The sequence below is a fragment of the Mustela nivalis genome, assembly GCF_964662115.1.
Source record: "Mustela nivalis genome assembly, chromosome: 13".
Taxonomy (NCBI): Eukaryota; Metazoa; Chordata; class Mammalia; order Carnivora; family Mustelidae; genus Mustela; species Mustela nivalis.
In genome coordinates, this window is record NC_139032.1 from 24,746,016 (window position 1) to 24,759,948 (window position 13,933).

Genomic DNA, 13,933 nt, shown 5'->3' on the forward strand with positions numbered 1-13,933 from the left:
TCCGGGGCCACCTGCTGCTGCCGGAAGCCCCGGGAAGTCGACCTGGTCCAGCTGGTTGGGCCGCTTGCAGGAGTGTCCGGGCGGGGCGGGGCGCTCCAACGCTGCTCCCGCGCGGTCCTCGGAGCCCGACTCCGAGTACAGCGCAGCAGCGGCCACCGGAGACTGAGCGCCCTGGGAGCGGCCCTCACACTTTCCGCTAGGCCTGACTCCGCCCAGCCAGGTAGGAGGGGCGCGTGGCTCGGACTCCCACGCCTCCGGAGCCCGCTGTCCCTTCTGTGCCAGGCTCCAGCCGGCCCAGCCCGGGTTGGGGCCTCTTGGACTTGGGACACCCGGCCAGAACCGGGGCTTCAGCGGTAGCGTTTGCCAGGGTCTTTGGAGTAAAACACTGGTTGCTCAGGTAAAGCAAAGGGCTAGCAGGAGTGTGCAAAGCTACCTGGACAAAAAGAGCAAAGGAGGATAGGGGTAGGACTCCCAAATTGGTTAACGTTATGAGTATTTCAGTCTCTCGTAATTGCAGAACTTTGGTAAACGTCTGCATATACAAGTTTTCTTGCAAACTAATCTACGAGATTTACCAGAACACCCCATTTTCTGGTTAATACACATCAGAAATCACTTAGATCCCTGCATCCGAATAATTTTTCTCGGTCCTTGTCTCCACAACCTGAGAAAGAATTAGTAATCAAAATCCTTTGGCAGGCAGCGACAGTTAAAAACTAGGGTGATTTTAAAAAATTTTTTATATAAATCTTAGGGAAATCTTATGTCCAAGTGCATGTTACCCTTTGTTTTTAAACACTTACTTTAGCAGTGCTATTGTTTCTTTAATACTGGCTGCTTAATGGGTAGTAGATCTTAAAAATTCGATCATTTTGATATTTCTTTTTTTCAATCTATGATAATTTTGTTTCCCGGGAGACATCTGGCAATGTTTGGAGACATTATTGGTTGTCACAATTTGTCAAGGGAAAGATCTGGATTATGTAATTAACATAATAGCTCCTTATTATCATCACAAAATGTGAATATCAAACTTAATTTTCCCCTCTTCTGTCTAACCATACCATTTCCCAGCCTTCATGGAAGAGTTGGATCCTTCTGTTCCTACCAAAGTTTCCACAATTTCATTGTGACCTGTTCACAAAGATATTACTTAGTATGAATTATGTCAGCTCAAATAAACAAGGCACAGGAAAGCCCCCCCCCCTTTTTTTTTTATCCATGGTTTTACTTTTCAAGTTCTATTCTGTCTGGAATTTGGTTTGGGTCAGTTATGAGTTATAGAATTAACTTCACTATTTTTACTGTTTTTCTAGTTGTTCTAACACTGGTTATTCAACATTTGTGGAGGAATGCCATATATTTAGGATTTTAGAAAATAATGTAAATTCCATTATATCTTCTAAGTTCTCATATTTTTTAGTAATAAACAAATTATTAGTTAATTTTTATAAGACATAGACAATCAGCAAACTGAATTTCCTCAAACTGTTCCATTATTTTGTTCATTTTGAAACCTAAAAAGTTCTGGGGTTCCATACAGAAGTATTTGTTCTATGGATTCCTCTATTTCCTGGAAGATTAACTCATTACAAAAATCTCAGATTTCCTCCAAGAAGTTCAGATTTCACATGAAGAGACTAGGGTTAATCAAATAATTCTTGAAATATGGGACATCTGAAATGGTAGTTTCAACTCCAAAAACTCCTCGAATGTTTTTCTTTCCCTGGCTTGTCTATCATTCAGGTAAAGGGTATCCCAAGGACAGAAGCCAACATAACTGAAAAGTATCTAATATGCCTCAAGTATTTTTTCCTGAACTCTCAATGAGTTTCAAAGTACAAAGGAACTAATATGATTTTTGTGCTATATGAGAAGTCATGAAAACTTGGTATGGTCTTAAATGAAGTTACCAGAAGCTATTTTCTGGGAAATATTTAATGATGGCTAGAACTCTGTGTTGATAAAATGGAAACAACACTGAGAATTTATAAATAATAATAATATAAACATTAATAAACCAATGCATAGCTGATATCAAGTTTTCATTTTGTGATGACATTTAGGACTAAAAGAGAAACAAGTGGACAAAAATCAATATTCTCTTACCATCTACAGTTTTCGCAGTTTTTGAACCACATCCAGGGTGACATTCTTACAGAGACTGAGTTTCACATGTTCCAAACTAATGTGACAATAATTAGCCAATGAATAAACTCTGGAAAGGAGAATGAGAACAAAAAGTTAGGAGAATAGATAGTAAAGTGTACTTTTTAACGAAGTTTTCAAAAACTCAGCCCCCAAATTTACCTTGGCCTTGCGGGTTCACTAACCCCACACTATCCCTCCTCCCCTACCAGTCCTGCCCTCCCATCCAGACAGAGACTGCAAATATAGTTCCCTAACAGCAGCACATGCAATGAACACACCGAATAAAATTTCCAGACAAAAACAAAAAACAAAAAAAGTAAAGAAGACATGGGCAAAGATCTAAAGATTTCAGATTCTACTTGGAGAAACTTAGAGAAAGGGTAATAGTAGATAAATCCAGAGGGTTATTACAGTGTTGCCATTTTGATGGGTATTTAGTAATAATAAAGTAAAAGTGATCGTTATCTTAACATCTGGCACCAGACTTACTCCCAGGAGGGACCTGTCTTTGTTTGGGCTAATACTGTGCTAGACATTTGTAGGAGGAAAGGGCCTGCAGAACAACATGTGATAGTTCTGCCACTCTTCATGGACAGGGATGGGTTTTTCTTCCTCCTGACAGCTGGGTAAAGACCGTGGAGTGGGGAGAGACAGAAGGCAGAAAATGGGGCGAGGCCAGAGCCGGCAAGGTGAAGTTGACGGGACACTTGAGGATGAGGGAAAGTGTTCTCTTTTGTGATCTAGGCCTTTCTTCGGGTTCCCTGAAACATTTCTACTGAGGTTTATTTCACTCACAACTGAGATAGAAGAAGAGGCTGAGTCACCATTGTGCATGTGAGAGGGAGCAGGACCCCAAGAAGCACAAGACAGGAGGGGACCTGAGAGTGTAAGTCTCACTCCAGGATTTGTCAGAATCATGAGCATGGAATTTTGGTAACTTTGGAGAGAGGTTACCTAGATCTTGGGAGTAAAATGTCTTCTCCCAGGACAAGGGATCCATGTATAACCTAAATTGAGCGAGAGCACATGGAAGGAGGGACAGAGGGAGAGGGAGAACATCTCCAGCAGACTCTGCTCTGAGCACAGAGCCAGAGGTGGGGCTCAATCTCATGACCCCAAGATCATGACCTGAGCTGAAATCAAGAGTTGGATGCTCACCTAAGTGCCCCACACCAGTCTGTGTTTTAACAAGTCTTCTGAGTGATCCTGATGTACATAAAATTTGAGAATTACTGGTCTTAACGATGGTTCACAGCCTTGGCCACACAGCAGATCCATCTGTGTTCTGATGATTAGCAAATATGGATGCCAGAGAATCATTGTCAGTGATTCTACCAATCTAAACAAATTGTACTTCTAAGAAACAGATTACCGAAAGTAAATCTCTGGGAAGCAGGATTTTTTTTACTGACCTTCTAGTTGGGCTCCCTAAAAATAGTAATTGTGCTTTAACAGAATCCATGTTCAGTATTTGTGCCCTCTAAAAGCATTAATTCTTCTGTCCATTTCAGACTCTTCTGTTAGGCTAGTTACCAGGTCTCCGTTTAAAATTGGGGGACTGTGGGAAGGCAGGTAAGAATGGGGAATAGCAAGAAGGGGAGAAAGTTAGGGCAAGTAGGTCTGTAGCAAACATATTCCCACTATCCCCAGAACTGTTGGGAAATGGGACAGTCATCAATGTCAGAAACATGAGATGGTCCCATGGAAATAAAGCCATGCCAACATTAAAAGCAAAGGAACTTTCAAACTTAAATGCTAAGTATTATCATCTTTGCTCTCTAGATATATACCCAGATAGTATGTGTGGCCTGTACTCACTATCAAAGATGATCTGGTTGGGGATATTGAATATTTCACATAGCATACCATGGAGAGGTCTCTTAATGTTAACAAGGGCAAGGGGAAAAGCCTCCCTGATAGACTGTCCCTGAAATAGAAACAGACTGTCCCCGAAATAATTCCCCATGTTTAATACTGGTGAAAGCACATATCTGTAGTAAGAAATCTATGCTTTTCAATGTTAAAAGAACATTACACATACAAAAACCTTGACAATTTCTGTCCTCTGCTTTAAAATAGATATTTTCTTAGGACACTTGGGTGGCTCAGCCAGTTAAGCCTCTGCCTTCTGCTCAGGTCATGATCCCAGGGTCCTTGGATCAAGTCCCACATTGGGCTTCACTACTTGGCTAGGAGTTTCGTTCTCCCTCTCCCTTTGTCCCTACCACCCCTCAACTCATGCTCTCTCCCTTTCTGTCTCTTTCTCAAATAAATGGGTAAAATCTTAAAAAAAAATGTACACTTTCTTTAGCTTTCAATTAACAGAAAATTTGGAGGACTTTAAATGTCTTTATAATCTCCATAAATATTGAAATTCTGATATCTCTTTGGGTTCCACTGAATGATTAGGCCAGTGCTCTCAAGTCTTCTCTATAATAATTATGAAAACTCAAAGTTCTTTACAATGGGTTTATTCAAACCGAATAATGATAATTTTTACTTTCTAAGAAATAACCACCTTAAATAAGTAGCATGAGTGTATACATAGTGAATAATACTCATTATTTGAAGAAAAATAATTTTAATAGTATTTATAAACAAATAATAATGCCTAACACAGAGTGCTTTTCATATTCTGGGCTCCTAAATCTTTTCCTGAGTTAAGTCACTTAGTCCCCACGAAGACCCTAAGGCAGGACCTATCATTTTCATCTTCGTATTACTGATGAGGAAAGTGAGGCACAGAGAGGTTTAGTATCTCATCCAAGGTCACCCAGCTGGGTGAGAGCTGGGGTTTGGGCCAGGGAATTGGGCTCCAACGTCCATGCTAAATCAATCCTGCCTCTCAAATGAAACAAATGATTTAGACTACTTGCCCAAAAGAATTAAATGAGTGTTTTCCTGAACGTTTTAGTTAGAGATCTTGTCGCTTCACAGGAAAAAAAAAAAAAAGTAGGGGCGCCTGGGTGGATCAGTGGGTTAAGCCGCTGCCTTCGGCTCAGGTCATGATCTCAGGGTCTTGGGATCGAGTTCCGCATCGGGCTCTCTGCTCAGCAGAGAGCCTGCTTCCCTCTCTCTCTCTGCCTGCCTCTCCATCTACTTGTGATTTCTCTCTGTCAAATAAATAAATAAATAAAATCTAAAAAAAAAAAAAAAGTAATCTGCTTCTCATTCCTGAGTGTCTATCAGTAAATGAGTCGGCAAAACTCTGTTTGATAATTGTTCCTGTTCATTTCTGGTCCAAACCTCATTGATAATATAAAAACCACAGGACGCAGACCCAGGTTTCTGTTGTGTGTTTTCATGAACATGAGAACAGTGTTTCATGTTTTCCTCTAAGAAATCAAGTTCACTAACATGAGGAAGGCAATGTAAGGACAGGTTTCACATTGCTGTAAATGTTTCTCTCAGGTTATTCAACTACTTCCGGAAGTCCCCATCGCTTTCAGAATAGAACATTCTTTTCTCCTACAATCAAATAAATCCTGCTCAGATAGGCTTTGTTGTGGAGGTACCCGTGCTCTGAGAGATGCAATAAAACAATAAGACACCCACTCATGTCGTATATTTGCCTACTTGATCACCTCTCTCTAAATTAAGCTACTGAATGGCTGGCTTGGGGGCAGTAAACAAGGCAACATAACTGGTTTTGAATTCACATTTGAATTAACTGAATGTTTTATTGGAGACAAAGTAATAGAAAAGGCAGATCCGGAGGCAGCATGAAGCAGATAATCCAGTAAGAGTTCCAGGAGAGCCAACAAAAATGGGGGTGTTGCCAGAGTTACCAACACACACACACACACACACACACACACACACACACAGCCTACAATCTCCATGTCAGTAAGATAGTGAAAACCAGCAAAATAAACTCTCAAGTCTGGGGTTGTTCTCTCCTCTGTACTTTAATTAGTATGATCCAGCCTTTGGAGACAAGCCAAAATGAAAATTAAAAAAAGTCTTTAATTCTGCCTGTTAGTAGGTTCTAGCCTTATGAAACCCTCTCTGAAGTGAAGCCTCTGGTACATATCAGTGTAATTAGAGACACAACACCCTTCTACTGTGAAGGTAGTCTCCTAATTAGGGACTGACCTGAGCTGTGTATCATTCATGCAGGCCCTCTGCCAACAGTAACACAGGAAAGACTCGGGTTCCAGTCAAGTCACACTTTTGTTAGTTCTGTATCACCCAGACAAGGGACTTTTGTCTCAGAGACAAAATCAGTAAAAGCTAATAGTGGCTTATCATTAGCCTAGCACACTGTATATTCACTTTATATTTTGTTATATTTCAGTCAGACATTTATAAGTGAAAACCAAACACGTATAGTAAGATGATCAGTGGGATCATAAGCACAGTCTTTATCCAGATAGTCACAGATAAAAGACAAAATGAAAGAAAGGTCAGTGGGGTGCGGGGTAGTTTCCATCTGTAACGTGGCTTAAGCATAAATAAAAATTGGGCCTGAAGAAAAGCAGGCCTCAAGGCTATAATGAAGTACATTTATGATGTCTTCCTTTCTATTCTATTCTACTGATTTTTCCCATGTAGAGATCTGTAGGATCTGACAAGCGTCCTCTGTCTACCAACTGCGGCATCCATTATGATGATCATAGACAGACGTGATGAGCAAGAGGGATGATATTGGTGAAGTTGCAAAGAGGAGAGGAAGCATGTCGGTTCTGTAAATCCAGCAGAAGTGTGTGTGGGCCCAGTGGTCTGCTAACCCAAGGGCATAGATCTGTGGTAAATACTGTTGTAAATGAATGGAAAAGACCAGGGTAGTTTGAATTCATGTCTATTTTACATGCCCCTCTTATTTCCATTCGGACCCATTTCCAGACCCTGCATCTAGTATATAGATGCAATTCCACAGGAGGAAACCAAGTATAACCTTTATATTTTTCACAGACCAACAGGGGGTCACACCCTAAAATACCAATGCAAAACAAATGAATTTGATAAAAAGGGCTTTGTGGGTGCTTCTCTCAAACTGATAAATGATTGTCTCATATATTATCTTTAATCAGAGATTTTAAATTCAACAGATGTTAACTAGACTTATTGTGGTGATAATTTTGCAGTATATACAAATACTGAATTTTTATGTTGTATGCCTGAAACTCATATAATGTTAGTTATCAGTTAAACTCCAATAAAAAAAAAATAAGTAAATCAAGCAACTTAGCTCTAGAAAAATAGGACAGTATGTATTTATCATTGTAACACATTGTAAAGTATGTATGTTTTATACATATTCATGTATTCTACTTTAAAATGTATTCAGTGTATCAAGAAAACCTGAGAATCACCTGGAAAACTTTTCATGAAATGGTACCCTGGAACAAATATTTAACAACATTTTTAAAAAACTGATCATTAATACCATAATATCTATAAAGAATATTTCCTAACCTATGGAGCTACACATAGTATGTTTCTTTTTTTAAAGATTTTATTCATTTTTTTAAAAAATATTTTACTTATCTATTTGACAGAGTGAAAGACACAAGCAGGTAGAGCAGCAGAGGGGGAGAGAGAAGCAGACTCCCCACCAAGCAGGGAGCCCAATGTGGGGCTCGATCCCAGGATCCTGGGACCATGACCCAAACCGAAGGCAGTTGCCCAACCATCTGAGCCACACAGGCCCCCCTAAGATTTTATTTTTTTGAGAGAGAGAGAGACAGAGCATGAGTAGGGAGAGGGGCAGAGTAAAAGGTAGAAGCAGGCTCCCCAGTGAGCAGGAAGCCTAAACAGGTCTCAGTCCCAGGTCCCCAAGATCACAACCCTGGGCAGAAAGCATCTGCTTAGCTGACTGAGCCACCCACGCACCCCCCAAGATATATGTTTCAATAATACAAGGGAAATCCCCCAACACAGAAATAAATAATGCAAAATACCATTTAAAAAGGGGGAGACTGCTTTCCCCCCTTCCTCTGCTGCTCCCCCTGCTTGTGGTCTCCTTCTCTCTCAAATAAATAAAAATCTTAAAATATATATATTAAAAACATTTAATGTCAAGAAGCATCATCAAAACAAATCAAAATAAGATACGCTGTCCATAACATTGGCTCTGTATGTACCAGAGCACTGAGGTCTCCACTGGCGAGGCAAGGCAGGCAGGTCCACACACCGCTGTTGGAAGAATGCACTGTACAGCCTTTCTGAGAACACTTCAAGCAATATTAATTTGAAAGCCTTAAAAATGTGAATTTCCTAATTTTTTGAACTAGTAATTCTATTTTTTAGGGCTTTCTATGAATGAAATAATCAAAGATGCAAATATTTGCATACGAGGCTATTTTTTACTATGTTATTTTTTATTAAAAAAATCAGAAGCAATCTCTATGCCCAACAATAAGATAATTTTTAAATTAAGTATATCATATTTATGTAATGGGATATCAAGCAAACATCAGAATAATAATTTTGAAAATTAATGTTTCATTAGGAGAATATGGCGTAAGTTTAGATGGAAAAGTGACAAACAAGACTATATTTATGGGATGATTCATATTTAAGTATATTAAGTGATTGGTAAGAAAGCTTTTGGCAAATATAACCTCTTTTTTTAAAAAATCACAAGGTGAAAGAATTTGTTCTTGCCTAGACTTCCTTTTCCTCTCCTCTGCCCACCTGAATCCTACCAATCTTTCAAGGATTATCTGAGGTTAAACCATTCTCCAGAAGTCACCCCCCTCTTAAAGGATGTGTATGCTATTTAGACTTTTGCATGTGTGTGTGTGAGAGAGAGAGAGAATTTTCTTAAATTAGGTGATAAGTACCTTGAAGGAAGTTCTTGTCTGAGATATTGTTTTCTATCCCTTACTGCAAACTGCTCACCTAATTATTTTGAATTTATTATCTATTTAAAGTATGCCGATTAAACTCAATGGCAGGAGTTTGTTGCATCTGCTCCCGGAACAGTCAGCTCTTGTGATTCTAAGGAGTAAAGACTTAACAACAAAGCAATCATTTGTCTGAAAAATTTTAAAGATATGTACCCGTAAGAGCAAATAGGTACAAGAACATTATTTGATGTTTCCCAGGAAAATAAAATGCTTCCAGGAAACCATTACCCTGCCCTCCAACTTCCCTGCCAACTAAAAATAGTGATAGTAATAATATCTAGAAGCTAGAGAATCTGTTGTCTTCTTATAATCATTAAAAAGTTGATTGGGGGCGCCTGGGTGGTTCAGTGGGTTAGGCCGCTCCCTTCGGCTCAGGTCATGATCTCAGGGTCCTGGGATCGAGCCCCACATCAGGTTCTCTGCTCAGCAGGGAGCCTGCTTCCCTCTCTCTCTCTCTACCTGCCTCTCTACCTACTTGTGATCTCTCTCTGTCAAATAAATAAATAAAATCTTAAAAAAAAGTTGAATCTCTGTAAGTTTGATTATTTTAAATTATTTTATAGATATAAAATCTTGATTTTCATGAGACGAATTAATTTAAGCATCCTTTACAATGTTGCAAAACTTCAGACAGTAATTATTAAAGTCTCTGTGACCCTTCATATTTGTACACATTCCAAACCAATATCCCCTCTATGTTTATTTTATTGTTTTTATTTTTTTTTTAATGTTTTCAGGTATCTTTGGCAAAGAAGATATTTTAAGTAACCAACCCTGATTTGGAGCTAACCCACTAATGACCCTGTGGTGTAGTAAATGTGTTAGGTCTTATGAGAGATGGAATGAAGTACAATTAATCCCTTAAAATCATTTTTTTACGAGATGGCCCATTCAGAGCTCAAGAATATATTTGTTAAGATATAAGCTATAAAAGCAACCAGATGTGATATATGGGTTTAGGCAACAGCTGTCATCAGTGTCTTACTCAGAAAGTGAAAATAATGCCAGCTCTGAACTCTTCTTCATGAGTTTTAGTTACATGGTGTATACCAAGTTACCCCCCAACTTAGCTTAAAATAATAATCACATAATATCTCTGTTTCTCTGCCTCAGGAATCCAAGTACAATTTAGTTGAGTGGTTCTGGCTCAAGGTGCCTCATGAGATTGTAGTCAGACTGTTGGGAGGGTTGAGTCTCATCCACAGGCTTGGCTGTGGGAAGATTTCCTTCCAAGCTCACTCACATGGTTATTGTTCCTTTCTGGATGTTGCCCAGATAATTTATTTCCTCACAGTGTGGACTTCTTCCCAGATTGCCTGAGTGTCCTTATGATGTAACTGCTGGCTCTCCCACAAGAAATAATGAGTGAGAGAGAGAGATGGAAGGCTCAGTCTTTTATCACCTAGTCTCAGATGTGAGATGCTATCACTTCTGCTGTGTTCTGTTGGTCTCCGAGATCAATGCTAATACAGTGTTGGAAGGACCTACACAGGGTATGAATTCTAGGAGCTGGGAATCCTCAGGGGCTAGTTTGGGAGCTCGCTACCACAATGATAGAATATCATCTATCTGTTATTAACTGTGATCAAATATGAAGAGTCACTGAAATAGGCATTTTGTCACATCCCTTGACTTGGTTGGGGCCCAGGAATGTCATAAGCAGATTCAGATTCCTTTTGGCCTACCATCTCATGGTCTACATTATAGGCTGCATTTAAGGTGCCCTTAAAATGACGAACTGAAGTGGATAATTAACTCATGATTCATTTTTGTAAAGCAACTGGATAAAAAAGGACAATTGCATTTCCCTACCCTCTTCTGCTTATTCCTGTAGAGCTGAGGTCTAGATATTTGAGCTGGCGGCAGCTTCTTGCCAACACGGGGATTCCTGCATTGTAATCTGTCAGTTTTCACTCACATCGGGATACCTGTAGAGTTTAAGTAAAAAGGATTTAGTAGGGGCTTTTCATAAATGGGCACACTCAGCTGCCCCTTTCCTAGCTAGCAGATCAGGAGTTGGTGTTTCTATATGGGGAAACATTAGTGTCATATTTAACTGAGTAGCTGAGAGGAAAGGACACTTCACTGAAATTTGCTGTTACAAAGAAGGCACACACCGACGCAATTCAAATCACATTGTCCTTTGCCCAAGTCTTACTTTCCTAGAGATAGAGGTCTGTCTACACTGCCCCCCCCCCACATCTACTTAGTTAACTATCATGAGCTCTAAGTATTTAAACAAGTTTAGTCTTAACCTAGAATTTCATAGATTGATCTGATCGTGAGAGTTATTTTAAAAAGCATTAAAGATAATATAAGCAAGATTTCTATGACCAGAGTTCAAATAAAGCTCAAATGTTTTTGCAGCTTTCATTTAAGTATATTTAAGTATCAAAATCAAGACATAGAATAAAGAGGTTTCTAATCGAAAAGCTATTTGAAAAATCATTGTCAAATTTTTGCAAGAGCAAGAACAGCTTCAGCTTTCATAACAAGGAAGGGCTTGTAATATAAACATCTACTCAGATATGACAGTAACTATATTTTAACATTTTATTATCTGTACTATTTATATTCTTTGTTATTAATCTCTTTTTTTGTTGTTTAATGTCGAAAGTCACCTTGGAGAGTCAGTTTACAACCCTTCAAGCTCATGAGACAAAAATCACTTCCAGGGTCTTCTCTTCTTCTAGAGTCTTACTTCCAGAAACCACCACAGGTTCCCTGCCTGGCTTCTCCAAGGAAGCAAACAAGCATTTCAGAATGCCTTTGCTTGATTTGCATGAAAGCCAGCAGTAGGTGCCCATAAAAAGGGGTGCATTCCTAGCAGCAAGAATGGCATTGTTTGCCTTCTACTCCTTTTTCCCTCTTCTAAAGGAAAAAGGACATTCTTAAGAAATGAAAGGCTTGGGGCACCTGGGTGGTTCAGTGGGTTAAAGCCTCTGCCTTTGGCTCAGGTCATGATCCCAGGGTCCTGGGATCAAGCCCTGCATTGGGCTTTCTGCTTGGCAGGGAGCCTGCTTCCCTTCCTCTCTCTCTGCCTGCCTCTCTGCCTGCTTATGATCTCTGTCTGTCAAATAAATAAATAAAATCTTAAAAAAAAAAAAGGAAAGGAAAGGCTCACTAGACAGGTACAGGGGCTGGAGTCTAAAGTGCTGGTTTTGTGTCCTTGTCCTCCGATGCATCCCATGACACCCAACCCCTCCCCTCGCATAAGGCAAACTTCCATAAAATTAGGAATTAGGGTATCCTTATCTACTTATGTTGCAAATGAAAGATTAAAACCAGTTTCCTGTTGGGGAAAATACGACATATGATGTGCAGCTATATGACTTGGGTGTGGGGTCTCACAGTGCCATTCATTAATTATGCAAATTTGGACAAGTTACTTAATTCCTTTAAACCCCAGTTTCCCTTGGGGAAAAAAATAAAGGGAGTAACTGTTTATCATTTAGTTATTATCGCCATTATTATGGCTATCAATGTATGTGTCTACTCTCCCTCTCTAGGTCCTGTAATGTCATGGGAGATTTGCTGAGGCCAAGAATTCTTCAAAGCTCTGCCAAAATCACACTTAAGTTCTCTGTCTACAACCATTTCCACCCTCTGGCCTCGGGTGATGAGAATCTTTTCAAAAGCTACCAAGGAGGCCTCTGACACTCACACTTTACTTTGAATTATTAAGAGGTCTGAACCTGTCATTTTCTTTTTCACTAAGTCAATGGTACTTAGCAACAGCCACTCAGTTTCACAGTCTTTAGAGTTGCTACTTGCCCATATCTCTCCAGTGCCTAAGAAATTGTGCCGGTTAGTGCATCCTCTCCACCTGCACCTCATCCCATTCCCCTCAAGTGAAAGTCTTAGTAGTTAGTCTTAGTAGTTGCCTGTTACAGCGTCCCAAAGACTATCAGGACATCACCTACCACTCGTGATCCAGCTGGCAAGTCAGATCTAACTACAAAATTCTATCCTTAGCATCTGCTTCTCAGATCTATTTCTAGGACAAACCAACTTAGGTTGAGTTTCTTAAAAGTGGAGCGTGACATGGGGATTCTTATTCAAGTCACTAGAGGAGTATTCTTAGGAGAAAAGGAGTGAACAGTGCCTGAGCTGGCCATAAAATCATGAATAATGGTCTCGATCAAAGACGAGCTTTAGTCTGAACCCAGGAGGAAGTTTTGGAACACACCCTGCACTAAGTAATCTCACTGTAAGATGAGGAACCAGGCTTTCATCCCTTGGTACCAATCAACTGTTAACTGAAGTTTGTTGGGTGGGTACTATGTAACCTTTCCAAGTGCTGAAGCTCCTGTTTGGCCAGGGGTAACTCTCTAGATAAAGGGCCAGCTGTGAGTTGTGAACAGCAAGCACTTGCGGCAGCTAAAGGATGGGCACAGTGGCAGATGAAAAGGATCCATGCACCAATACCATCCCTACAACAGATCAGGGGATGTCTGAGATTCTGTACTCTAGAACAGTTCTTGGGTGATGCCAATGTGACTAGGCCAAGGACCACACTCTGAGTGGTATGAAATAGATTGTTTTGTTTTCAGGTTTTTCTACCTTTTTCCCCTACATCCCTTTAACTTTTCTTTCCTTCATTTTTCTCCTTTCTAATTACGCTGATCTCCAAATCAGTTTCTGGGACTGCATTCAGAGGTTTGGGTATCTCCCAAGTTTTTTTTTCAGAAGGAATAAAAGCCTCAATTTACTACTTTTCTTTTGACACATCCAGTTACCTAAACTAAAGTTGATTTTTAAGCAGGATGCTTTCTTCACATGAGTGAACAGTTCTTTTTACTTTTTACAGTATTTATGTCATTTTTATTTTTTATTTGCATATAGTTGATACACAATATTGCCTTAGTTTCAGATGTACAACTCAGTGATTGGACAAGTTTTTCCATTATGCTCTGTTCACCACAGGT

At 39.7% G+C, this 13,933-nt stretch overlaps 2 long non-coding RNA genes across 2 annotated transcripts; one reads left to right on the forward strand and one right to left on the reverse strand.

The window, feature by feature from the left end:
* The first annotated feature begins 123 nt into the window (after nt 1–123).
* On the forward strand, nt 124–7,572 carry LOC309846403. The gene is made up of 2 exons (XR_014301918.1): nt 124–220; nt 6,706–7,572. It is a non-coding gene; the product is annotated as an uncharacterized lncRNA (long non-coding RNA).
* Nucleotides 214–10,979, reverse strand: LOC309846398. The gene is made up of 3 exons (XR_014301914.1): nt 10,818–10,979; nt 2,110–2,218; nt 214–1,134 (listed from the first exon to the last, which is right to left on the reverse strand). It is a non-coding gene; the product is annotated as an uncharacterized lncRNA (long non-coding RNA).
* Nucleotides 10,980–13,933: the final 2,954 nt, after the last annotated feature.